At 47.0% G+C, this 22,969-nt stretch overlaps 1 pseudogene; it reads left to right on the top strand.

Annotated features, from left to right (window-relative positions):
* The first annotated feature begins 851 nt into the window (after window positions 1-851).
* On the top strand, window positions 852-16,909 carry LOC104649869 (speedy protein E4-like; annotated as a pseudogene).
* The last annotated feature ends 6,060 nt before the right edge of the window (window positions 16,910-22,969 follow it).

Genomic DNA, 22,969 nt, shown 5'->3' with positions numbered 1-22,969 from the left:
AAACCTAAAAAAATACTTTGTGGCAACAGAGTTTTCTCTGTCACCCAGGCTGGAGTGTGGTGGTGCAGTAGCTCACTGCAGCCTCGAACTCCTGAGCCCAAGCGATCCTCTTACCTCAGTCTCTGGAATAGCTGGGACTACAGGTGTGTACCCCCACGCCTGGCTAATTTTTTATTTTATTTTATTTTATGGAGACAGGGTCTCCCTATGTTGCCCTGATCTTGAACACTTGGCCCCAAGCCATTTTTTCCACCTTTATCTCCCAAAGTGGGAAGATTACAGGCATGAGCCACTTTGCCTGGCTGATTTCTTTTAAAATCAATTGCTATGGGAAATTTCTGTATGTAACAGCTGGAAAATGCATAATGAGCCCTATGTACTGACACCCAGCTTCAATAATAATCAACTCACAGACATTCTGGCTCTGGCTGTCTTTACCCACAGCCCTCCCCAACTCCTTCAATCCCTTATTATTTCAAAGCAAATTCTCATCATCACATCATTTCATTCCTAAATAGTTCAGAATGTATCTCAAAATCAGTGTTTCTTGGTTGGGTGCAGAAGCTCACACCTGCAATCCCATGACTTTGGGAGGCTAAGGTGGGCAGATCACTTGAGGTCAGGAGTTTGAGAACAGCCTGGCCAACATGATGAAACCCAGTCTCTACTAAAAATAGAAAAATTAGCTGGGTGTGGTGGCACACGCCTGTAATCCCAGTTACTGGTTGGGTGAGGCAGGATAATTACTTGAAGCCGGTAGATGGAGATTGCAGTGAGTGGAGGTGGTACCATTGCACTCCCACCTGTGTGACAGAGCAAGACTCCTTCTCAGAACAAACACACACAAAAACATGTTTCTAGAAGCTAGTACCCCAACTAGCAGCACCAGTATCACCGAAGAACTGAGAAATGCAATGTGAGGCCCGACCCCAGATGGTTTAATTAGAGACTCGAGGTGGTCCCCAGCAATTTGTATTTTTAACGAATTCTCCATTGGTTAGGACTGGTGGTTCATGCCTGTAATCCCAGCACTTTGAGAGGCTGAGGCAGGAGCATTGCTTGAGCCCAGGGATTCAAAACCAGCCTGAGCAACAAAGCAAAATGCTGTCTCTAAAACGAAAAAAAATAAATTAGCCAGTCATGATGGCGTGTACTTGTAGTCCCAGCCACTGAGGAGACTGATGTGCAAGGATCCCCTGAGTCCAGGGCATCAAGGATGCAGAGAGCCATGTTTACGCCATTGCACTCCAACCTGGGTGACAGAGCAAGGCCCCTTCTCAAAAAAAGCCCAAAACAGGCTGGACACTGTGGCTCACGCCTGTCATTCCAGCACTTTGAGAGGCAGAAGTGAGCAGATCACAAGGTCAACAGATAAAGACCATCCTGGCTAACATGGTAAAACCCCATCTCTACCAAAAATACAAAAACATTAGCTGTGCATGGTGGGGTGTGCCTGTAGTTCCCAGCTACTCAGAGGCTGAGGCTAGAGAATTGCTTGAATCCAGGAGGCAGAGGTTGCAGTGAGCCAAGATTGCACCACTACACTCCAGCCTGATGGACAAATCTGTCTCAGAAAGAAAAGCCCAAAACAACAACAAATTAGCTGGGCATGGTGGCATGCACACCTATAGTTCCAGCTACTCAGAAGGCCTAGGCTGGAAGATCATTTGAGCTAGGTAGGCCCAGGTTCCAGTGAGCTATGATGGCCACTGCACTCACACTCCAGCCTGGGCAACAAAGCAAGAGCCTGTCTCCTAAAAAAGAAAACAAATCCTCCAGGAACTTCTGATGCATGTTAAAGATAAGGACTCTTTGAAAACATAAAGGCCAGTAAAACATACAGGCCAGTAAGCATTAATAGCACACATAACTACTATCAGTAATTATGAGCAGATGGGTCAAACTGAGAGTAAGAAAGCCGAGTGGGTAAGACAGGATCTGCCCAAGGCAGGGACATCCTGGCAGAGGGGCAGTTCCTGGGCCTGCAGCTTCAGACCCCAGGGTCCCCAGGGCTCACCACTTGCCCACCTGTGCCCACAGATTGACCGAGAGAACACAGGCTCTCAGGCCCGACATGATGGTCACTGACCTTGCCTACTACCTGGTCCGCAAAGGGGCAAATGTGCAGCAGCCAGGGGAAGGGGGAGGTGATGGGGTGCCCCCTAGAGGGTGGGGGAGCTCAGGAAGGGGCACAGGTGGCCCTGCCTGGTGGCTCACACCTGTAATCCCAGCATTTTGGGAGGCCTCGGTGGGCAGGTCACTTGAAGCCAGGAGTTTGAGACCAGCCTGGTCAGCATGGTGGTACTCCATCTCTACTAAAGATACAAAAATTAGCCAGACATGTTAGCACACTCCTGTAATCCCAGCTACTCAGGAACCTGAGGCCGGAGAATTGCTTTAACCTGGATGGTGGAGGTTGCAGTGAAGTGAGATCCCACCACTGCACTCCAGCCTGGTGACAGAAGGAGACTTTGCATTTAAAAAAAAAAAAAAAAAAAAAAGAGTGCCAGCAATGGAGGCAGATCAGGGCATGGAGGAAGCTGCCTCAACACCACCTTCCTCCCTGGGCCCACAAGGCCTCCAGGAAGGCCGTGTTTATGGCCAAGACCAAGGGGGTCACCCTCAACCAGCTGTCACTGCGGGAGCTACAGACCATCGGGTGCAGCCCATCCCCTCGCCACAGTGCCTCCTAGGAGGTGAACCTGGATGCCTGGAGGCTGGGGTTGCTTGCACCCTGGCCCACCTCTTTCCTTCTTCCAAGCCCCGTGATCTTGAACGAGGTGAGCTGCGTGTGGGACTACAGGCACAGTGTGAGGCAGTGTGGTACCTTTGGTGGCACTGCACACTCCAGCATCAACTGGCAGATCCACCAGGTGTGGATGCGACTGCAGACAGCAGGCCTAGGTCCTCCCACTCTGCCCCCAGATAAAGTGGGTGCGAGAGAAGATTGCTTCATGTTTCCTGCCCCAGCCTGGCATCCTCATTGCTGGGACTGGCCAGTGGTTACAGTTAGGGACTGGAAAGGCAGGATGGGGTGGCTTGCAATTCCAGCACTTTGGAAGGGCAAGGTGTGAGGATACTTAAGACCAGGAGTTTGAGATCAGCCTAGGTAACACAGGGAGAACCCTGTCTCTACCAAACAAGAAATAATTAGTTCAGCATGGTAGCACATGCATGTAGTCTCAGCTACTCGTAAGGCTGAGGTGAGAGGATCACTTGCACCCAAGAGTGGGGGCGGTGGTGAGCTATGATTATGCCATTGCATTCTAGCCTGGACAGCAGAGTGAGACCCTGTCTCTAAAAAAATTAAAATAAAAACAAAATGGAAGTGGAGAAAACTGAGCAAGGGCAGTGAGAGTTATAGATGGGAAGGGAAGGGGGGGCTCCCGCCACAGCCTCCACCCTGTCCAGGACCCATCCCCTTCAAATAGGGTATCACGGTGATCTAGGCCAGGAGTAGTGGCTCATGCCTATAATCCTAGCAATTTGGGCAACATTACAAGGTCCCAGCTACCACATTTTAAAAAAGCCATGACGGGCATGGTAGCTCACACCTATAATCCTAGCCTCACACCTGTAATCCTAGCACTGTAGGAGACTGAGGCTGATACAGCACTTGAGGCCAGGAGTTTGAGACCAGCCAGACCAACATGGCAGAATCCCATCTCTAGTAAAAATACAAAAATTAGCCAGGTATGGTGGCACCTGCCTGTAATCCCAGCTACTCAGGAAGCTGAGGCAGGAGAATTGCTTGAACCCAGGAAGCAGAGGTTGCAGTGAGTCGAGATGGCACTACTGCACTCCAGCCTGGGCCACAGAGCAGGACTCTGTCAAAACAACAACAAAAACTAGACAGTTGTGGTGTGTGTCTTTAGTTCCAGCTACCTAGAAGGCTGAGGCGGGGGGATTGCTTGAGCCCAGCGGTATGAGGCTGCAGTGAGCTGTGACAGTACCACTCTACTCCAACCTGGGTAACAGCAAGACCCTGTCCCTAAAAAAAAAATGTCTGAAACTTACACTTTATTATAAACAACAAAAATAAACAGGCTAAACTCAAGGAAGAATTAGTAACCCCAACCAAGTGATTTTGAGAAGAGTGACAGATTTTGTTGACTAAAGAACCAAGGCTGAGTGCGGTGGCTCCTACCTGTAATCTCAGCACTTTGGGAGGCTGTGGCTGGTGGATCACCTGAGGCCAAGAGTTGGAGACCAGCCTGGCCAACATGGTGAAACCATATGTCTACTAAAAATACAAAAAAATAGTTGGGCGTGGTGGCACATGCCTGTAACCCCAGCTACTTGGGAGGCTGAGGCAGGAGAATCGCTAGAACCTGGAAGGCAGAGGTTCCAGTGAGCTGAGATTGCATGATTGTACTCCAGCCTGGGCAACCAGAGTTAAACTCTGTCTTAGTAATAATAAGGCCGGGCACAGTGTCTCATGCCTGTAATCACAGTACTCTGGGAGGTCGAGGTGAATGGCTCACCTGAGGTCATGAGTTTGAGACCCGCCTGGCCAACATGGTGAAAACCCATCTCTAAAAACAAACAAACAAAAAATTACCTTGGCATGGTAGCAGATGCCTGTAATTCCAGCTACGCAGGAGGCTGAAGCAGGAGAATTGCTTGCACCCAAGAGGCAGAGGTTGCAGTGAGCCAGAATTACACCATTGCACTCCAGCCTGGGTAAGAAGAGCAAGACTCCGAATTAAAAAATAAAATGAATAAGAAGGAGGAGGAAAGGGGTGGAAGAGGAGGAGTAGGAGAAGAAAAAACAGCCGGAAGAGGGGGAGGAGGAGGAGGAACAGCCAGGCACAGTGGCTCACACCTGTAATCCCAGGAGGAGGAGTAAAAGAGGAGGAGAAACAGATGTGATGGCTCAGGACTGTAATCTGAAGAGGAGGAGGAGCAACCAGACAGGGTGGCTCATGCCTATAATCTGAGGAGAAGAAGGAAGAGGAAAAGAGGAGGAGGAAGAGAGGGAAAAGGGGAGGAGAAAAAGGATCAGGAGGAGGAGGAACAGCCAGGTGAAGTGGCTCATGCCTGTAATCTGAGGAGAAGGAAAATTGGAGGAGGAGGAGGAACAGCCAGGCACAGTGGCTGACACCTGTAATCCCAGCTCTTAGGGAGGCTGAGGCAGGCAGATCACAAGGTCAAGAGTTTGAGACCAGCCTGACCAACATGGTGACACCCTGTCTTTGCTAACAATGCAAAAATTAATCAGGCATGGTGGCCTTGCTTGTAATCCCAGCTACTTGGGAAGCTGAAGCAGGAGAATTGCTTGAACACAGCAGGTGGACGTTGCAATAAGCCATAATGGTGCCACTGCTCTCCAGCCTGGCAACAGAGCTAGACTCCATCATAAAATGTGAAATAATAAAATACCAGACAACATGGCTCCAGTCTGGTAGAATACCCATCTGCATAATAAAAGATTAGGATGGAGTGGCCAGCTTCTTTCACATGCTTTACAAATAGTATCCCTGATCCAACCAGTCTCTTGCACCCTATGTGAATCAGATACCACCTCCTCAAGCTCCCCTATAAAACCTGTAAATCCAGCACTTGAAAGGCTGAGGCCACCAGAGGTCAGAAGTTCCAGACCAGCCTGGCCATCATGGTGAAACCTGTCTCAACTAAAAATGCAAAAATAAGCTGAGGATGATGGCAGGTGCCTGTAATCCCAGCTACTCGAGAAGCTGAGGCAGGAGAATTGTTTGAACCAGGGTGGCAGAGGTTGCAGTGAACCAAGTGCAGCACCACTGCACTTCATCCTGGGAGACAGAGTGAGACTGTCTAAAATTAAAACAAAAAACCTTCTACATTCACTGCAGAAGTGGCAACCCATTTTCTCCAGGACTCCTGTCTGTACAGAGAGCTCTTCTCTTTCTTTTGCCCGTTATACTTCCACTCTTAATTTCGCTCTGGAGTGTCTGCATTTTTTCTGTGGCCTTGGGACAATGAACCTGAGGGTTTACCCCATCCAACAACACTGCTTCACAAATACAACTTCAAAACCGGCTTTTTGGCCAGACACAGTGGCTCATGCCTGTAATCTCAGCACTTTGGGAGGCCAAGGGTGGGCAGATCACCTGAGTCAGGAGTTTGACACCAGCCTGACCAACATGGAGAAACCCCACCTCTACTGAAAATACAGAATTAGCTGGGCATTGGGAGGTGTGGGTTTTGAAAGGCAGGGATAAATTCAGGAAAGCAGATGCTACAAGTAAAATCGTGAAGGTGGCCAGGCATGGTGGCTCATGCCTGTAATCCCTGCACTTTGGGAAGCCCAGGTGGGAGGATTTCTTGGGATCAGGAGTTCCAGACCAGCCTGGGCAACAAAGCAAGACCCCCATCTCTACAAAAACTACAAAAATTGGCTGGGCATGGTGATGCTTACCTGTAGTCCCAGTTACTCAGGAGGCTGCAGTGAGCTATGATCATGCTAAAAACAAGGATAATCAGAAAAATGTTGGATGGCTGGTTGGGTGCAATGGCTCTTGCCTATAATCCCAGCACTTTGGGAGGCCAAGATGGGAGGAGCACCTGAGGTCAGGAGTTTGAGATGAGCCTGGCCAATATGGTCAAACCTCATCTCTACTAAAAATAAAAAAATTAATCTAGGTGTGGTGGTGTGTGCCTGTACTCCCCAGCTACTCAGGAGGCTGAGGCAGGAGAATTGCCTGAACCCGGGAAATGGATGTAGCCACGAGCTGAGATGGTATCACTGCTCTCTAGCCTGGGCAATAGAGTGAGGCTCCGTAAAGAAAAAAAAAAAAAAAAAAAAGAAAGGAAAGAAAAATGTTGGATAGCATCTACATCTCTGAAAAAGGAACAGATCAGCAGGCTGATGAATAAGATCTAAGATCTGCAGATAAGACCTACAGAAATAAGAAGATGCCAAATGATTCCTGAGACCTCTTCATGATGTTTTTAAAATGCAATAAAATACGTCTCTAGTGTTGACCAAAAGGTACAGGGCCAGGCACAGTGGCTTACACTGTAATTTTAGCACTTTGGGAGGCCAAGGCTGGTGGATCACCAGGTCAGAAGATCAAGACCATTGTGACTAACATGGTAAAACCCCATCTCTAACTAAAAATACAAAAAATTAGTTGGGAATGGTGGCACATGCCTGTAGTTCCAGCTACTCGGGAGGCTGAGGCAGGTGAATCAGTTGAACCTGGGAGGCAGAGGTTGCCGTGAGCTGAGATTGTGCCATTGCACTCCAGCCTGGGAAAGAAAGCCAAACATCCATCTCAAAAACAAAAACAAAAAAAGGTACATTTTATTTTATATTTTGGGTTTTTTTGAGACAGAGTTGCCATCTGTTGCCGAGGCTGCAATGCAGTGGCACGATCTCGGCTCACGCAACCTCCACCTCCATGGTTCAAGTGATTTCCTTGCCTCAGCCTCCTGAGTAGCTAGGATTACAGGTGTACACCACCTTGCCCAGCTAATTTTTATATTTTTAGAAGTGGGGTTTCACCATGTTGGCCCAGCTTGTCTTGAACTCTTGACTTCAGGTGATTCGCCTGCATCAGTCTCCTAAACTACTGGTATTACAGGCTTAAGCCACTGTGACGGGCAAAAAGTAGACTTTAAATGTTCTCACAACAGAAAAAATGGTACATTTGTGAGATGATGGATATGTTAATTACCTTAATATAATCAATAATCATTCCACAATGTATACATAGATCAGAATATCACACTAAGCCCCACAAGCATACACAATTATTATATCTATTAAAATAATTAAGTTTATCTCTTCAAAAACAACATTAATAAGAAGTCCCAGCTGGGCACGGTGGCTCACACCTGTAATCCCAACACTTTGGGAGGCTGAGTTGGGCAGATCACAAGGTCAAGAGTTCAAGACCACGCTGAACAACATGGTGAAACCTCATCTCTACTAAAAATACAAAAAAAATTAGCCAGGCATGGTTGCATGCACCTGTAATCCCAGCTACTCAGGAGGCTGAGGCAGGAGAATTTTCCTGATCCCAGGAGGTAGAAGTTGCAGTGAGCTGAGATCATGCCACTGTACTCCAGCTTGGGCATCAGAGCGAGACTACATCCAAAGAAAAAATTTTTTAAAAATCTCAAACTTGTAATTTTGCCTCTGAAACTCAACTTCTCAAATTTGAGATGAGGTTTCACCATGTGGGTGAGGCCAGCCTTTAAGTTGTGACCTTAGGTAATCCACCCACCTTGGCCTCCCAGAATGCTGGGATTTCAGGCCCGAGCCACCGCTGCTGGCTATCCATCACTTACGCCTTTGCCTAACTCAGGGAATCTGCATTTTCCAGCAGAGGAAGCAATCAGATACGCACTTGTCTCAGGTGAGCAGAAGGATGACTTAGAGTTCAGTAAAGTTCTTGGTGTTCACAAGGAATTTCCTAGCAGGCAAATTGGATGAGAGATACATAGCTTTTTTTTTTTTTTTTTTTTTTTGAGTTGGAGTCCCACTCTTGCTTAGGCTGGAGTGCAGTGGCACCATCATGGTTCACTCCAAACTTCACCTCCTGGGTTGAAGCAATTCTCCTATCTCAGCCTCCCAAGTAGCTGGGATTACAGGAACCTGGCACCATTCCCAGCTAACTTTTTGTATTTTTAGTAGAGACAGGGTTTCACCATGTGGACCAGGCTGGCTTTGAACTCCTGACCTCAGTTGATCCACCTCCTTTGGCCTCCCAATGTGATAGAATTACAGGCATGAGTCGCTACAGCCGGAACTCAGTTTCCCTGGTTGGTCTCTGAATGCCATGAAACTCTTTTACTTTTTATTAAAAACATTTTTTTAACAAAGGGTCTCACTGTGTTGCTCAGGCTAAAGTGCTGTGGCACAATCATAGCTCACTGCAGCCTCTAGCTCTTGGGCTCAAGCAATCCTGCTTCAGTCTCCCAAGTAGTTGGAACACAGGTGCCAGCATCACACCTGGCTAATTTTTTTTTTTTTTAAATACAGATGGGGTCTTGTTCTGTTGCCCATACTGGTATTGAACTCCTGGCCTCAAGCAATCTTCCTCCCTTGGCCACCAAAAGTGCTGGGATTACAAGCATAAACTGTGCACAGCTGAGATTTTTTTTTTTTTACTTAGTCTTTTTGTACATGTGATATTTTATTCATAGAATCCATAAATGGTAGGGAAATTTCTGAGTTCAGGGAAATATATATGATACAAAACTTGATATACAGACTAGAGTTTCTTAGCTCAACTGGAGAGGCTGGTTTTAAGTGATCTATGGACTCCCTGAAATTGAGGACACCATTGGAAATATGTGTGAGCTTATGGACAGTTTTCTATGATTTTCAGTCCTCACAATGTCTCTTGGACTCAAAGATGCCTTAGGGCAGAGGATGCATGTACCCCTAGTACAGAATCTCAGACAGTGAATGTCAGGAAGCATTCAGCAGAAAAGCTTTGCCAGATGGAGTGCTTTGATGTCACTTTTTCATCAAGTCAGTGTACCTGGGATCTCTTGTACATGTTAGTCTCACTCTTGTAAGGTTTCATCATTTCTGCTTTCCCTACTTTTCTTTGCCACCCTGCTCCCTCTCCCACCAGACAGGACTCTGAAATGTGCATGTCCAGATGAGACCCCAGCATGCTTCAGCCCTTGATTTGAGAGGATACAGCCTCTGCTGAGACAGGGAACGAGGGACATGGAGACCCTGAAGATGCTTTAGGACAATGGTCTGAGGTTGGGACGGTGGCAGGAGATGCCATTCACTTCGGATCTCCAGGACAGGAGCTCAGGCTTGCAGTTACATGTGTTTTTCTTCAAACTGGTTGCTAGGTTGGAATGACTGATGACATCAGATATTCCAGCCTTCGTGACTGGAGGGACTGAACTCCGTGGGCACTTTAAAACTCAGATGGACAACAGTATCTTCTCAGAGCTGTTCTCCACTCCTGACTTCTTCCCAGCCTTGAGAATAGATAATGCATTCTTCTGGGTCCTAGTAGAGTGTGGAAGAAGGCTTTGTCCACAAGAACTAGGTTCCCTGGGAGGGAACAGAGTTTAGGGGAGATCATGGCCTGCCATCAATGGCAACCCCAGGTTGAGGAGCAGAGCCCCCAGCCTCATACCTCAGGGTACTCCCTCCCGGAGGTGGTGGATGATGAAATTCCAGGACCATCAGGTGAGGGGACTAGAGGAAGAAGAGAGGAGAGGGGATTGACTAAGAACCAGGAGGGAACAGGGGTAGGGTGTTGGGGGTGGCTCATGCCTGTAATCCCAGCACTTTGGGAGTCTGAGGTGGTCAGATCACCTGAAGTCAAGAGTTTGAGATAGTCTGCCCAACATGATGAAACCCTATCTCTACTAAAAAAAAAAAAAAAAAAAAAAAATTGGTGGTAGTGGTATGCGCCTGTAACCCCAGCTACTTGGGATACTGAGGCAGGAAAATTGCATAAGCCTGGGAGGCCAAGGTTGCAGTGAGCCGAGATCCTGCCACTGCATTCCAGTCTGGGTAAGAGAGTGAGACCCTGTCTTAAAAAAAAAAAAAAAGAAAAGAAAAAAGCAGGGGCCCAGAAGTCAGGAGGGAGCACTTAAGGAGGGTGTATGAGAAGAAAAGAGGGACTCGGGCCAGGTGCAGTGGCTCACACTTATAATCCCAACACTTTGTGAGGCTGAAGCAGATCACTTGAGGCCAGGAGTTTGAGACTAGCCTGGCCAACACGGTGAAACCCCATCTCTACTAAAAATACAAGAATGAGCTTGGCATTACGGCAGGCACCTATAATCCCACGACTTGGGAGGCTGAGGCAGAAGAATCACCAGAACCCAGGAGACGGAGGTTGGGATGCAGTGATATGAGATCATACCACTACACTCCAGCCTGGGCAACAAAGCCAGATTCTGCCTTAAGAAAAAATAAGGGGGAATGCAGAGAGCCAGGGACCAGGAAATGAAATGAGGACACATTCTGAGGATAGAGAGATAGAAGGATGGGGAGGAGAATAAGAGGCACATGGGGTTTACAAAGGAGAAAGATGGAAAGATGGCTTGCAGAAGCCAACAGTCTGCGGGGCTGGGGAGGATGGAGAGTGGTTTAGGGTTTGGGGTCGGGGTTTAAGGTGATCAGTTGCAGAAGCATTACATGGTGTCCTGTTTTTGTTAACCCCTTGGGTAGATCGCAACCCCCTACTTACGTTTCTGTGCTGGAAACAGCAGAGGGAGTGCTCGGACGAATCAGAGGAGGAGCCAGAGAAGGCGCACACCCCTGAGCCTGAGGAGACCTGGGTGGTGGAGACCCTGTGTGGTCTCAAGGTGAAGCTGAAGCGATGGCAAGTGTTGCACATGCTCCCTGAGCACTATGAGGTCTTCAACAGGCTGTTTGGTAGGAGGACTCCCCAGAGAGCACCTCCAATCCTGTTCTTTTCAAAAAGAGGAAACTTCCCATAACCATACTTTTCCCATGAGAAAAATGTGCCCCTCCTAGTGGGCAAGCTCTCCATGCAGCAGGACTCAGAAGTAATCCCTCATGAGGGATGCTTAGGAGGCCATAGAGGATTCAGCTAGACTTGATGAAGGTTTGCGATTGGGATAAGAAAGCCTGGTTTCAGGACAGGCGCCATGGCTCATGCCTGAGGTCCCGGCACTTTAGGAGGCTGAGGCAACAGGATTGCTTGAACTCAGGACTTTGAGGCTGCAGTGAGCTATGATTGTACCACTGCACTCCAGCCTGGGTGACAGAGAGAAACCCTGTCTCAAAAGAAAAACCAAGGCCAGGCGCAATAGATCATGCCTATAATCTGAGCACTTTGTGAGGCCGAGGTGGGTGAATCACCTGAGGTCAGGAGTTTGGTGAAACCCCACCTCTACTAAAAATACAAAAAATAGCTGGGCGTGATTGTGCATGCCTGTAATCCCTGCTACTCAGGAGGCTGAGACGGGAGAATTGCTTGAAGTTGGAAGATGGAGGTTGCAGGTGAGCTGAGATCATGCCATTGCATTCCAGCCTGGGCAACAGAGTGAGACTGCATCTCCAATCAATCAATCAATTGAAATTTAAAAAAAAAATCAAAGAGGATTCAGCTGTGCCCTCTGAAACTTTCTTGCTGACTTTGTGTGTGTGTGTGTGTGTGCCAAAGTTTCACCCTGTTGTCCAGGCTGGAGTGCAGTGGGGCGATCTCGGCTCACTGCAGCCTCCTCCACCTCCCGAGTATGAGTGATTCTCCTGCCCCAGCCTCCTGAATAGCTAGGATTACAGCCACACACCACTACACCCAGCTAATTTTTTGTATCTTTAGTAGAGATGGGGTTTCACCATGTTGGCCAGGCTGGTCCCAAACTCCTGACCTACCTTGTGATTTATGTGCCTTGGCCTCCTAAAGTTACCAGCACGAGTCAGCATGCCCGGCCTCCTGCTGACTTTCTAAACTTAACTGTCTCCATCCCTAGAGGGAGATACCAAAGCCATGGTCACACCCTGATGTGACCGTCTCATGAGGAAATGACGGAAATTACTTTATGACTCTGCAGTTCTCCCTGCGTGTCTGCAGGGAGGGCATCCTGGCTTCTTCCCAGCTCTCCATCCTATAGATTTGCACACCCAGGACCTCCAGCCACTTCTCAGGGCAGCCTCAGAGTGGGAGCCTCTCCCTTGCCCAGTGAAAGTCATTCTCTCATGTCCCATCCACCTCACCTGAGCCACAATCCTGAAGCTTTCCCCAGGGAGGTGCACTTCTCCTAGCTCCCCTGTTACTCCCAGGGAAACTGTTCTGCTTTTCACACTAGCATGCTCTCTAATCACAGAGGATCCTGTCGTTAAAAGATTCCTGGCCTGGGACAAAGATCTGAGGGCGTCGGACAAGGTAAGGTTGTTCTCCAGGTAACTGTCTTCCTGCACCAACACACATCCTGAGGGAAGGCGCAGCCTCCACACTCAGTTCCCTCTCTCTCCCCTCACCAACTCCCACCTGATGCTCCACGTCCACAGTTTTGTTTTTTTTCCCCTGAGATAGAGTCTTTCTCTATTGCCCAGGCTGGAGGGCAGTGTCATGAAATTGACTCACTGCCGCCTTCACCTCCAGGATTGAAATGATTCTCTGTCTCAGCCTCCAAAGTAACTGGGATTACAGGTGTGTACCACCACACCTGGCTAATTTTTGTGTTTTTAGTAGAGAGCGTTTTGCTATGTTGGCCAGGCTGGTCTTGAACAACTGACCTCAGGTGATCCGCTCTCCTTGTCCTCCCAAAGTGCTCAGATTACAGACGTGAGCCACTGTGCCCAACCAGCTCCCAAGGTCTTCAGTTTTGGTGCCCACCATTTTTTTTTTGAGACAGAGTCTAGCTTTGCTCGTTGGGATAGAGCGCAGTAGCATGATCATAGCTCATGGCAGCCTCTAATTTCCTGGGCTCAAGCAATCCTCCTGCCTTAGCCTCCTGAGTATTTGGGACTACAGGCACAGGCCACCTTGCTCCTCTAATTTCTGTAATTTTTGTAGAAAGAGGGTCTCACTGTGTTGCCCAGGTTGTTCTTGAACTGTTGGGCTCACGTGATCCTCCTACTTTTGCCTGTGAAAGTACTGGGGTCAGGGGCTTGAGCCGATTCTCCTGGCAATTCTTGGTCTTTTTATGATTTGTCAGCATTTCCCTTGGGACTCTGCTGGTTTCCTGCAGAGTGACTGAGTGGCTCCTCCCTCTCCTACGAGTCCTTTGAAATCTGAGCCCTGGGCCACAGTCTGACCATAGTCCTGAAGCTCCTGGACTCTCTACTTCTAGCGCTTTGGGCAAGTTCTCTGCCTGGCACAGAAAAGACCCTCCTGACACCAGCCAATGTAGACACACTCCCTGCAAAGATCCCATTGGAGCTCACCATCCTGGGTGCATCACTCACATCCCTTCCTCTGGCTCCTCAGACTTGCATCCCACCATCAAATACCCCTCCACCCCACAGATTCCAAATAAGCACAGTCACCCCAACAGTGAGGTCCCTTCTCTGATGGGCAACCCCTCCCCAGCTCCCCATCGCCTCATCTCCAGGATCTTCCTCTTCCAAGATGTGACTTCTCTCTCTGTGTGTGTTCCTTTCTCTCCATCAGTACCTGTTAGCTATGGCCATAGCATATTTTAGCTGTGCCAGCCTCTTCTCCTGGCAATACTGATGCATTCATTTCTTCCTGGCCCTGTGACTGGCTTGCTTCCTCCTATTCGTCAATGTCCAACACCTTGGGACAGTAGAGGGGGGAGCGGGATTCCAGTCTTTCATTTATTCTTTCACCTATTTGTCCTCTTTACTCTGTGTATTGGAAAGATAGCATTATACCGTGGTGTTTTTAGACTGTTTTATCTAAAACCAAACTCAGGCCAGGTGCTTACTCATGCCTGTAATCCCAGCACTTTGGGAGGCTGAGGTGGGCAGATCACCTGAGGTCAGGAGATCGAGATCAGCCTGGCCAACATGTTGAAACCCTGTCTCTACTACAAAAGTACAAAAATTAACCAGGCACGGTGATGTGCACCTGTAATCCCAGCTGCTCGGGATGCTGAGGCAAGAGAACCACTTTAACCCAGGAGGGAGAGGTTGTAGTAAGCTAAGATTGAGCCACTGCACAGAGTTTTGCCAAACTCTGCCTTCTACAGGCATCTAGCCTAATGGGACTGGAAGAAATCAGGGCAGATCACCTAATCCCAATGTCACATTATAATAGGATGTAACTGGAGTGCTGTGGGTGTGCAGAGATGGGAAGATGAGGGCAGGCATCACAGAGGCTGTGGGGTGAACTGACTTTAAGGAATATGTTATTCTCCTCAAAACCACGTGTGCAGGACCCCAGACAGAAAACACAAAGTCGAGTGGAGGGCATTTGGAAGGAGCGGTGAAACCAAGCCAGGAAATACCAAGAGGGCGAGCCGGTTTGGCTATAGAGAGATTGTAGAGAGGGTGGAATTGGCACTGTGACCCTGGCCTCGATTTCAAAACACATCAGCTAAGGAAGCTGTTCAGGTGGGCAGTTGGGGGTCGGACCTGGGCTTTGAAGAGATGTTCAGGCTGCACTAGGAAGCCCCCTGGCTTGGGGAGAGGCTCCAGGAGGGAGCATTTGACAGTGGATTCGAGTGATGTGAGGGGGCCTGAACTGTGGCCTCTGTCATAGTAACCTGGAGGAGGACGATGAACCATTGCATTGGGGGTTGATGTGGGAAGGAGAGAGACAGAGGAACCAGAAATGGCTGCTTGCTGGGGGAAGCGTCCTGTCTGCTACATTTCCTCTCCCCTTGGGGGCTAGTTACAGTTCTTTTTGTTTTATTCTTTTATTTGTAAACTGGCTTAAGCTTGGATTTGTTGTTGTTGTTTTTTTTTTTGTTGTTGTTGTTGTTGTTTTTGGCTTTGTTTGTTTTTGAGAAGAAGTCTCAGTCTGTTGCTCAGGCTGGAGTGCGATGGAATGATCTCAGTTCACTGCAACCTCCACCTCCTGGGTTCAACAAATTCTCCTACCTCAGCCTTCCAAGTAGCTGGGACTACAAGTGTGTGTCACCACACTCAGCTAATTTTTTCATATTTTTAGTAGAGATGGGGTTTCACCATGTTAACCAGAAGGGTCTCAATTTCCTGACTTCATGATGCACCCACCTCAGCCTCACAAAGTACTGGGATTATAGGTGTGAGCCACAGGGCCCAGCTTACTTATTATTATTATTATTATTATTTTTTGAGATGGAGTCTCACTCTGTCATGAGGCTGGAGTGCAATGGCATGATTTCGACTTAGTGCAACTTCCGCCTCCTGTGTTCAAGTTCTCTGCCTCAGCCTCCCGAGCAGCTGGAATTATAGGCACCTGCCACCACGCCCAGCTAATTTTTGTATTTTTAGTAGGGACAGGGTTTCACCATCTTGGCCAGGCTGGTCTTGAACTCCAGACCTTGTGATTCACCCACCTTGGTCTCCCAAAGTGCTGGGATAACAGGCGTGAGCCACTGTGTCTGGCCCCGGCCTACTTATTTGAGACATAGTCTCACTCCATCTCCCAGGCTGGAATGCAGTGGCCTGATCTTAGCTCACTGCAACATTCATCTCCTGTGTTCATGCAATTCTTGCACCTCAGCTCCTTGAGTAGCTAGGACTAAGGTGTGTGTCACTGTGCCAGGCTGATTTTTGTATTTTTAGTAGACTTGGTGTTCCCCATGTTGACCAGGCTGGTTTCAAACACCTGGTCTCAAGCAATCCACCTGCTTTAGCCTCCCAAAGTGCTGGGATTCCAGGCGTGAACCACCATGCATGGCCGAGAGTTTTTTTTTCTATTTTTGATAGAGACAAGGGTCTTGCTATGTTGTCCAGGCTTGTCTGGAACTCCTGACCTCAAGCAATCTTTCTGCTTTGGCCTCCCAAAGTGCGGGGATTCCAGGCGTGAGCCACCACTCTCAGCCACCAATTGGGTTTTTGTCTCTCTCCATCCTGAAAGTGTAAGAGGCACCTTTCAGCAGGTCTTTGTCCAACAGGTCCCTCCTGAGGAAGGCATGGCTTTCCGCAGGGTGGGTAACAGTCCTGGGCTGAGGACAGTCCCCTGCACTCCTCTCTGGGAAATTGACCTCAGCCAGAGGTCTCTCCTGATGGTGTCCCTCAGCAGCAACCTGATTTCTGCCCCCAGCTACCTGGCCAATGACATGGAGGAGGATGATGAGGCCTCCAAACAAGCCATCTTCTACTTCCTGTACGGGAAGAACTGCTCCCAGCGACCCTTGTTCTAGAAGCTTCAGTTCCAGTTCTTCTGTTCCATGTGATGGAGAGCTTGGGTTTCCCCAGAGGAGTTGGAGAAGGTGGGTGGGGTGTGGGGAGGTAGAGGAGGTAGAGAGGAATCAAGTGGGTTGGAGGCTGGACGAGGGGAGGGAGGGGCATCTGAGGAGTCCCCATCTTCTCAAGGGGCATTTCCTTTTCCAGATCCAGGCTTATGACCCATAGCTCCTTTCTTAGAGCTCCAGGAGCCATGGAGGCCTGAGGTCATCGGCCTGAGGGAAGGTACATCTATGTCCCCCAGAGTCAAGGCAGAATATGGTGGTCTATTTAGGAAATCTGAGGAACCCAATTACTGGAACCAGCTTCAAGCCTGGGCAACATGGCAAGATCCCTTTTCCACAAAAATACACAAATTAACTGGGCAATGTGGGAGGCATCTCTATTCCCAACTACTCAGGAGGCTGAGGAGGGAGGATCTCTGCAGCTTGGGAGGTTGGGGCTGCAGGGAGCCCTGATCCTGCCACTGCACTCCGGTCTGAGACCCCATCTCAAAAATCATCATAAATACTAAGTTCAGGGAGGTTCATTACGATTGATGCACTTGTGTTACTGATGCAGGTTGAGGATTCAGTGAAGATTTGGTTTATGTCTTGTGCAGCTAACCACATTGAGGACCCAGCAGGAGACTTAACCATTAGAAAGTGGGATTACGGATTAGGCTTCTGGACTGGTGGTTTGTGATGCTGTCACATGAGAAACGCAGCCAGCATGGTCACAAGTTTAGATCTTAAGTGACACAAAAGGCCCCAGGTGCAATGAAGTCCAAAGCCACATTCTCTGAGGGTGCCCACCCAAAGTTGTGGCTATGAAGCAGATCACTGGGGCTGGCCTTGGGTGTATTAATTGAGTTTTGGAGTCAGGGTCGCCAAAGTGTGAATATCACAGTTGAATATGATGGTTCAGAAGCAGGGTAGAGAATGAAGGGCAGGAGATAAAATCATATTGATCAATTGCTCTGAATTCTAGTTAGAATTGATGTGGAATGTGAATAACCTTCCTGTCTAGAAAACTCCCTTCTTGAAGTGTGACATCCTCTCTCTCACTTCCAGAACACTGGGCCCAGGGGAGATGCAGATTTTCAGCAGGAAGTTTATTCCAATGCTAATGGAAGACACTGGGAAGGAAGAGAGGAACCATTTGTGCAGATCATCTGGAAGAACCTGGACTGTTCTAGAAGGAGCTGAATGGCGTGATCATGCTGTCCTTCTAGGAGTGGTGGGTGGGGGGTACTTCTGGGCGTCTGTGGAGGACAGTGAGAAACCGGCAGTGTTTCTTTCCACCCCTTCCTGCGGAACCACCTCCCTTTTTAGATTGCTGAATTCAACCTCCCTGGGGTGAAACCTGGAGGTCCCACTTCCTATGGACTTGGTTGCCACAGTCCGGGAGCATTTGAAGACACAGTGCAGGTGCCCAGATTGGCATGGAATTATTTGTAAAATATGAGTGCCACAGGATTGTAGCAGATAGCTTCATGCATACTATGCATTTTGTTGGTTTGTTTCAAAAATGTTGGCCATTGAATTATTAGTACTTTTATTTCAGATATTTGGAAATTATTATACTTTTGAAGACATACTGTTCCTGTAGAGTTTTTTGATGAGAGTTATGGCTGTTACAGATACATAAATATACTTTTCTTTCCATTTTTAAGAAAGAATTCTGTTTATCCTAAGTGTTTCATTATCTATTATTATATGTGCTCCTGAAGTGAACACTCTTTTTATCTATGATGCTTACATAATAATCTATTATATTTATATCTATTTGGTAGTTCCCATAAATTCTTGTACTCGAAATTTTTATTTGCTGTTTTATGTTTGTTACTGAATTGTGAGAATCCAGTTGTGATTTTTTAACATATCTTAGGTATATATTAATAAGTCTAATATATAGTATACATTTTATTGGTTTATTTTGAAAAAGGTGGGCATAGAATTCTTACTATATTTATTTTAAATAGTTTGGAAATCCTGGTATTTTGAAAATACATTCTTCCTATAAAGTTGTGTGATGGGTGTTATAGCTGTTATATACACATAAATATAATTTTGTTTTCCTTTATAAGAGAGGATTCTTTTTATTCTAAGTCTTTTATCTTTAAATCTTTGTATATATTATTACATGTGGTGCTGAAGGATGACACTTTGTTTCAATGATACTTAATATATCTATTACCTTTATAGCTACATGGTAGTTCCCCTAAATTCCTGTAAAAATAAATTTTTATTTGACGTTAAGTGTATGTTTTGAAATGCAAGAATTCAGATGTGATTTTTTTTTACCTCATATTGACATGTTTGTATGTTACTTTAAAGAGGATGTGTGTTTTAAAGGACATGCACTGTGTGTTTTCAAGAAAACAGTGCAGTGCATGTCTTGGGGAAGTGTAATAAAGATGAAGTTTTTTCACCTTTACAGAGTGTGATCATATTGCTCCGGATTGCTTATTTGCTATCAAGTGACTTTTTTCCTTAATGAGGTTGTGGTGATTTGAACATATTTATTAGCTCTGGAAGATAATCCTGTATTATTTTTCATGTAGAAAAAAACATAAAGCTGGGTACAGTGCTCACACCTATAATCCCAGCACTTTAAAACTCATGGCAGGAGGATCACTTGACACCAGGAGTTTGAGACCAGCCTGGGCAACATAGCATCTACATCTATTTTTTAAAAATATTTAAAAAAATAGGCCAATCCCAAGCTAGAGGTGTTTGTTTGTTTGTTTGAGACGGAGTCTCACTCTGTCGCTCAGGCTCGAGTGCAGTAGTGCAATCTTGGCTTACTGCAACCTCCATCTCCTGTGTTCTAACCATTCTTCTGCCAAGCGTCCCAAGAAGCTGGGACTACAGGTGTGTGCCACCACGCTGAGGTAATGCTTGTATTTTTGGTAGAAACAGGGTTGCACCATATTAGCCAGGCTGATCTCAAATTCCTGACCTCAAGTGATCCACCCACCCTAGCCTTTCAAATTGCTGGGATTACAGGCATGAGCTGCCATGCCCAGACCCTAAGCTAGAGTTTTAAAGCAGGAAATGAGGGAAAGACATTGAGAGAAGAAAACCAGGTGGTAAAAGAACTCTACAGGTTTTTAATTTTTAAGAGTTTCTAAAGTGGCTCACACCTGTGATCCCAGCAGGAGTTCCAGACCAGCCTGGCCAACATGGTGAAACCCCATCTCTATTAAAAACACAAAAAATTAGCTGGGGATGGTGGTGCCCACCTGTAATCCTAGCTATTGGGGAGGCTGAGGCAGGAGAAATCACTTGATCCTGGAAATTGGAGGTAGCAGTGAGCAGAGATTGTGCCACTGCACTCCAGCCTGGGTGTCAGAGCAAGACTCTGTCTTCCAAAAAAAAAAAAAAAGAAAGAAAGTTCTGCAACATTTGAGCCATTAAACACAGGCACTGTGCCATGCAATTCTTTTTTGTTTTATTTTTTATTTTTGGAGTTGGGGTCTTGCTCTGTCACTCAGCCTGGGGTGCAGTGGTGTGGTCATAGCTCACTGTAGCCTTAAATGCTCAAGTGATCCTCTTACCTTGCCTCCCAAAGTGCTGGGATTACAAGCATGAGCCATCACAGCTGGCCTGTGTGACACAATTCTGATGTCAACTCTGATATTAATGACAAATGCCACAGGTTAAGGCCACAAGCCCCCACTAGGCTGCCCTCACTTTAGATGCAAGCTGCAAGTTTGGGTGTCCTCAGACCACATGTACTTCTCACCAACTGGCTACAAATTCAGAGGTTCCCACAGTGTCCTCAGGTTTGATAATTTCTCTATAACAACTCAAAGAACTCAGAAAAGCAATATACTTTTTGTTGAGATGAAGTCTCTGTTAAGCAAAAGTGCAATGGCACAATCTCAGCTTACTGCAACCTCTGACTTGCAGGTTCAAGCGATTCTCTTGCCTCAGTCTCCCGAGTAGCTTGGATTACAGGTGGCTGCCATCATACCTGGCTAATTTTTGTATTTTTGGTAGAGAGGGTTTCACTGTATTGGCCAGGTTGGTCTCAAACTCCCAAACACAGGTGATCTGCCTGCCTCAACTTTCCAAAGTGCTGGGATTACAGGCATGAGCTACTGTGCCCAGCCAAGCACATTTTCATTACAGTTTTATATAATAAAAACTGACAAAAGTTAACACCAGCCAAAAGCAGAGACACATAGCATAAACTCCGAGAGGGTCCTAAAGATGACATTTCTATGTCCTCAGGACACAGCATCCTCTCAGCATACTGATGTGTATCACCATCCAGGGAAGGTCACCTTGGCTTCCATGTCCAGGGGTTTTATTACATCAGGCGATTTGATGCAATCATTGGCCAGGCAGTTGAGTCCATCTCCAGCCCCCCAGTTCCTTTCTGGAAGTCGGGCTGACATCACGTGGCTCAAAGTCACGACCTTCAAATCACATGGTTGGTCTTTCCGGTATGGTTGGCCCCCTGGCCAAGTCATCTGGTTAGCATGTACTCAGGTGTGACCCTGGGGAAGCCACCATGAGTAACAGACATGCCTATCATTCAAGAAATTCCATGGATTTAGAAGCTGGCTACCTCCAGGAATCAGAGACAAGACCAGAACCAACAGGGAAAAGACCAGGGAAGTGTCAGAACAGCAAAGAAATAAATTCCTTTTTATATGTGTATATATAATGTATATAAAATATATATTTAATGAATTAATGTATTAAATATGTAGATTCATAAATAGAAATGTCATATTTTCATATAACATATATAAACATCATACATATATAGAGAAACATGTAAGTTTCTCCCTTTATTTATTTGAGTTGAGTTGGAGTCTCACTCTGTCACCCAGGCTGGAGTACAGTGGCATGATCTCAGCTCACTGCAACCTCTGCCTCTTGAGTTCAAGTGATTCTCCTGCCTCAGCCTTCTGAGTTGCTGGGATTACTTTTGTTAAATTTGGCCTAAAACTGCCTCATAAACAGTGAACTGTATCCTAATTTAAGTGTGTAAACATTTCGCTAAAGTAATGTAAAAGTAAAATTAAAGAAAATAAGGAAAAAAGGGCATAAACCTTTGTGAAAAAGCCTTTAGGTCTTGTCAGTTCCTAGAATGTATTTATTTCACCATGCTGGGGACTCCATTTCCAGTATTTCAGAAGATGGGGCGAGCATGAAAAAGAGGGTGGGGAGGAATGGTAAAAACAACTGTGTCCAGGGCCGGGCGCGGTGGCTCACACCTATAATCCCAGCACTTTGGGAGGCCAAGGCAGGTGGATCACGAGGTCAAGAGATCGAGACCATCCTGGTCAACATGGTGAAACCCCATCTCTACTAAAAATACAAAAAAATTAGCTGGGCATGGTGGTGCGTGCCTGTAATCCCAGCTACTCAGGAGGCTGAGGCAGGAGAATTGCCTGAACCCAGGAGGCGGAGGTTGCGGTGAGCTGAGATTGCGCCATTGCACTCCAGCCGGGGTAACAAGAGAGAAACTCTGTCTCAAAAAAACAAACAAACGAACAAACAATTGTGTCCAGGCGGTGTTCCTAGGACCTGAGGGCCCCCTCTGTCTGGCAGGGGGACCCAACAGCTGTAACTGATGTGTAGCCTGAGAATGACTTACGGTCTAAGAAGAATGTGTGTTCTGAGCCCTAAGTTAAGGGATCAGGAGTGGCAAGACCTCAGAAGAATACCAACCTATGAAACCCCGAGTCAAGAGGTCTAGCTGGACACTTGGTTTCTCAGGTCACCCACTTGACCCTCTTCCAAGTTGTACTATCCTTCTTTCTTTTCCTTTCCTTCCTGTTCTAACGTTTTTTAATAAACCTTTTTTTTTTTTTTTTTTTTCCCGAGATGGCATCTCACTCTATCACCGAGGCTGGTGTGTAGTGGCTCCATCTCGGTTCACGGCAACGGCCGCCTCTTTGGTTCAAGCAATTCTCCTCCCTCAGCCTTGGGAGTAGCTGGTCTGAGACCACTACCACACCCGGCTAATTTTTGTGTTTTTAGTAGGGATGGGATTTCTCCATGTTGACCAGGTTCGTCTCAAACTCCTGACCTCAAGTAATCTGCCCACTTGAATCTCCCAAACTGCTGGGATTACAAGGCTTGAGCCCCTGCCCTGGCTTTTTTTTTTTTTTTTTTTTTTTTTTAATTGAGATAAGTCTCTCTCCAGGCTGGAGTGCAATGGCATGATCTCGGCTTACTGCAACCTCCACCTCCCAGGTTCAAGTGATTCTCCAGCCTCAGTCTC

Source organism: Saimiri boliviensis, chromosome 3 (assembly GCF_048565385.1).
Source record: "Saimiri boliviensis isolate mSaiBol1 chromosome 3, mSaiBol1.pri, whole genome shotgun sequence".
Taxonomy (NCBI): Eukaryota; Metazoa; Chordata; class Mammalia; order Primates; family Cebidae; genus Saimiri; species Saimiri boliviensis.
Note: the sequence above shows the minus strand (reverse complement) of the source record. Positions and strands in the feature narration are given on the sequence as shown.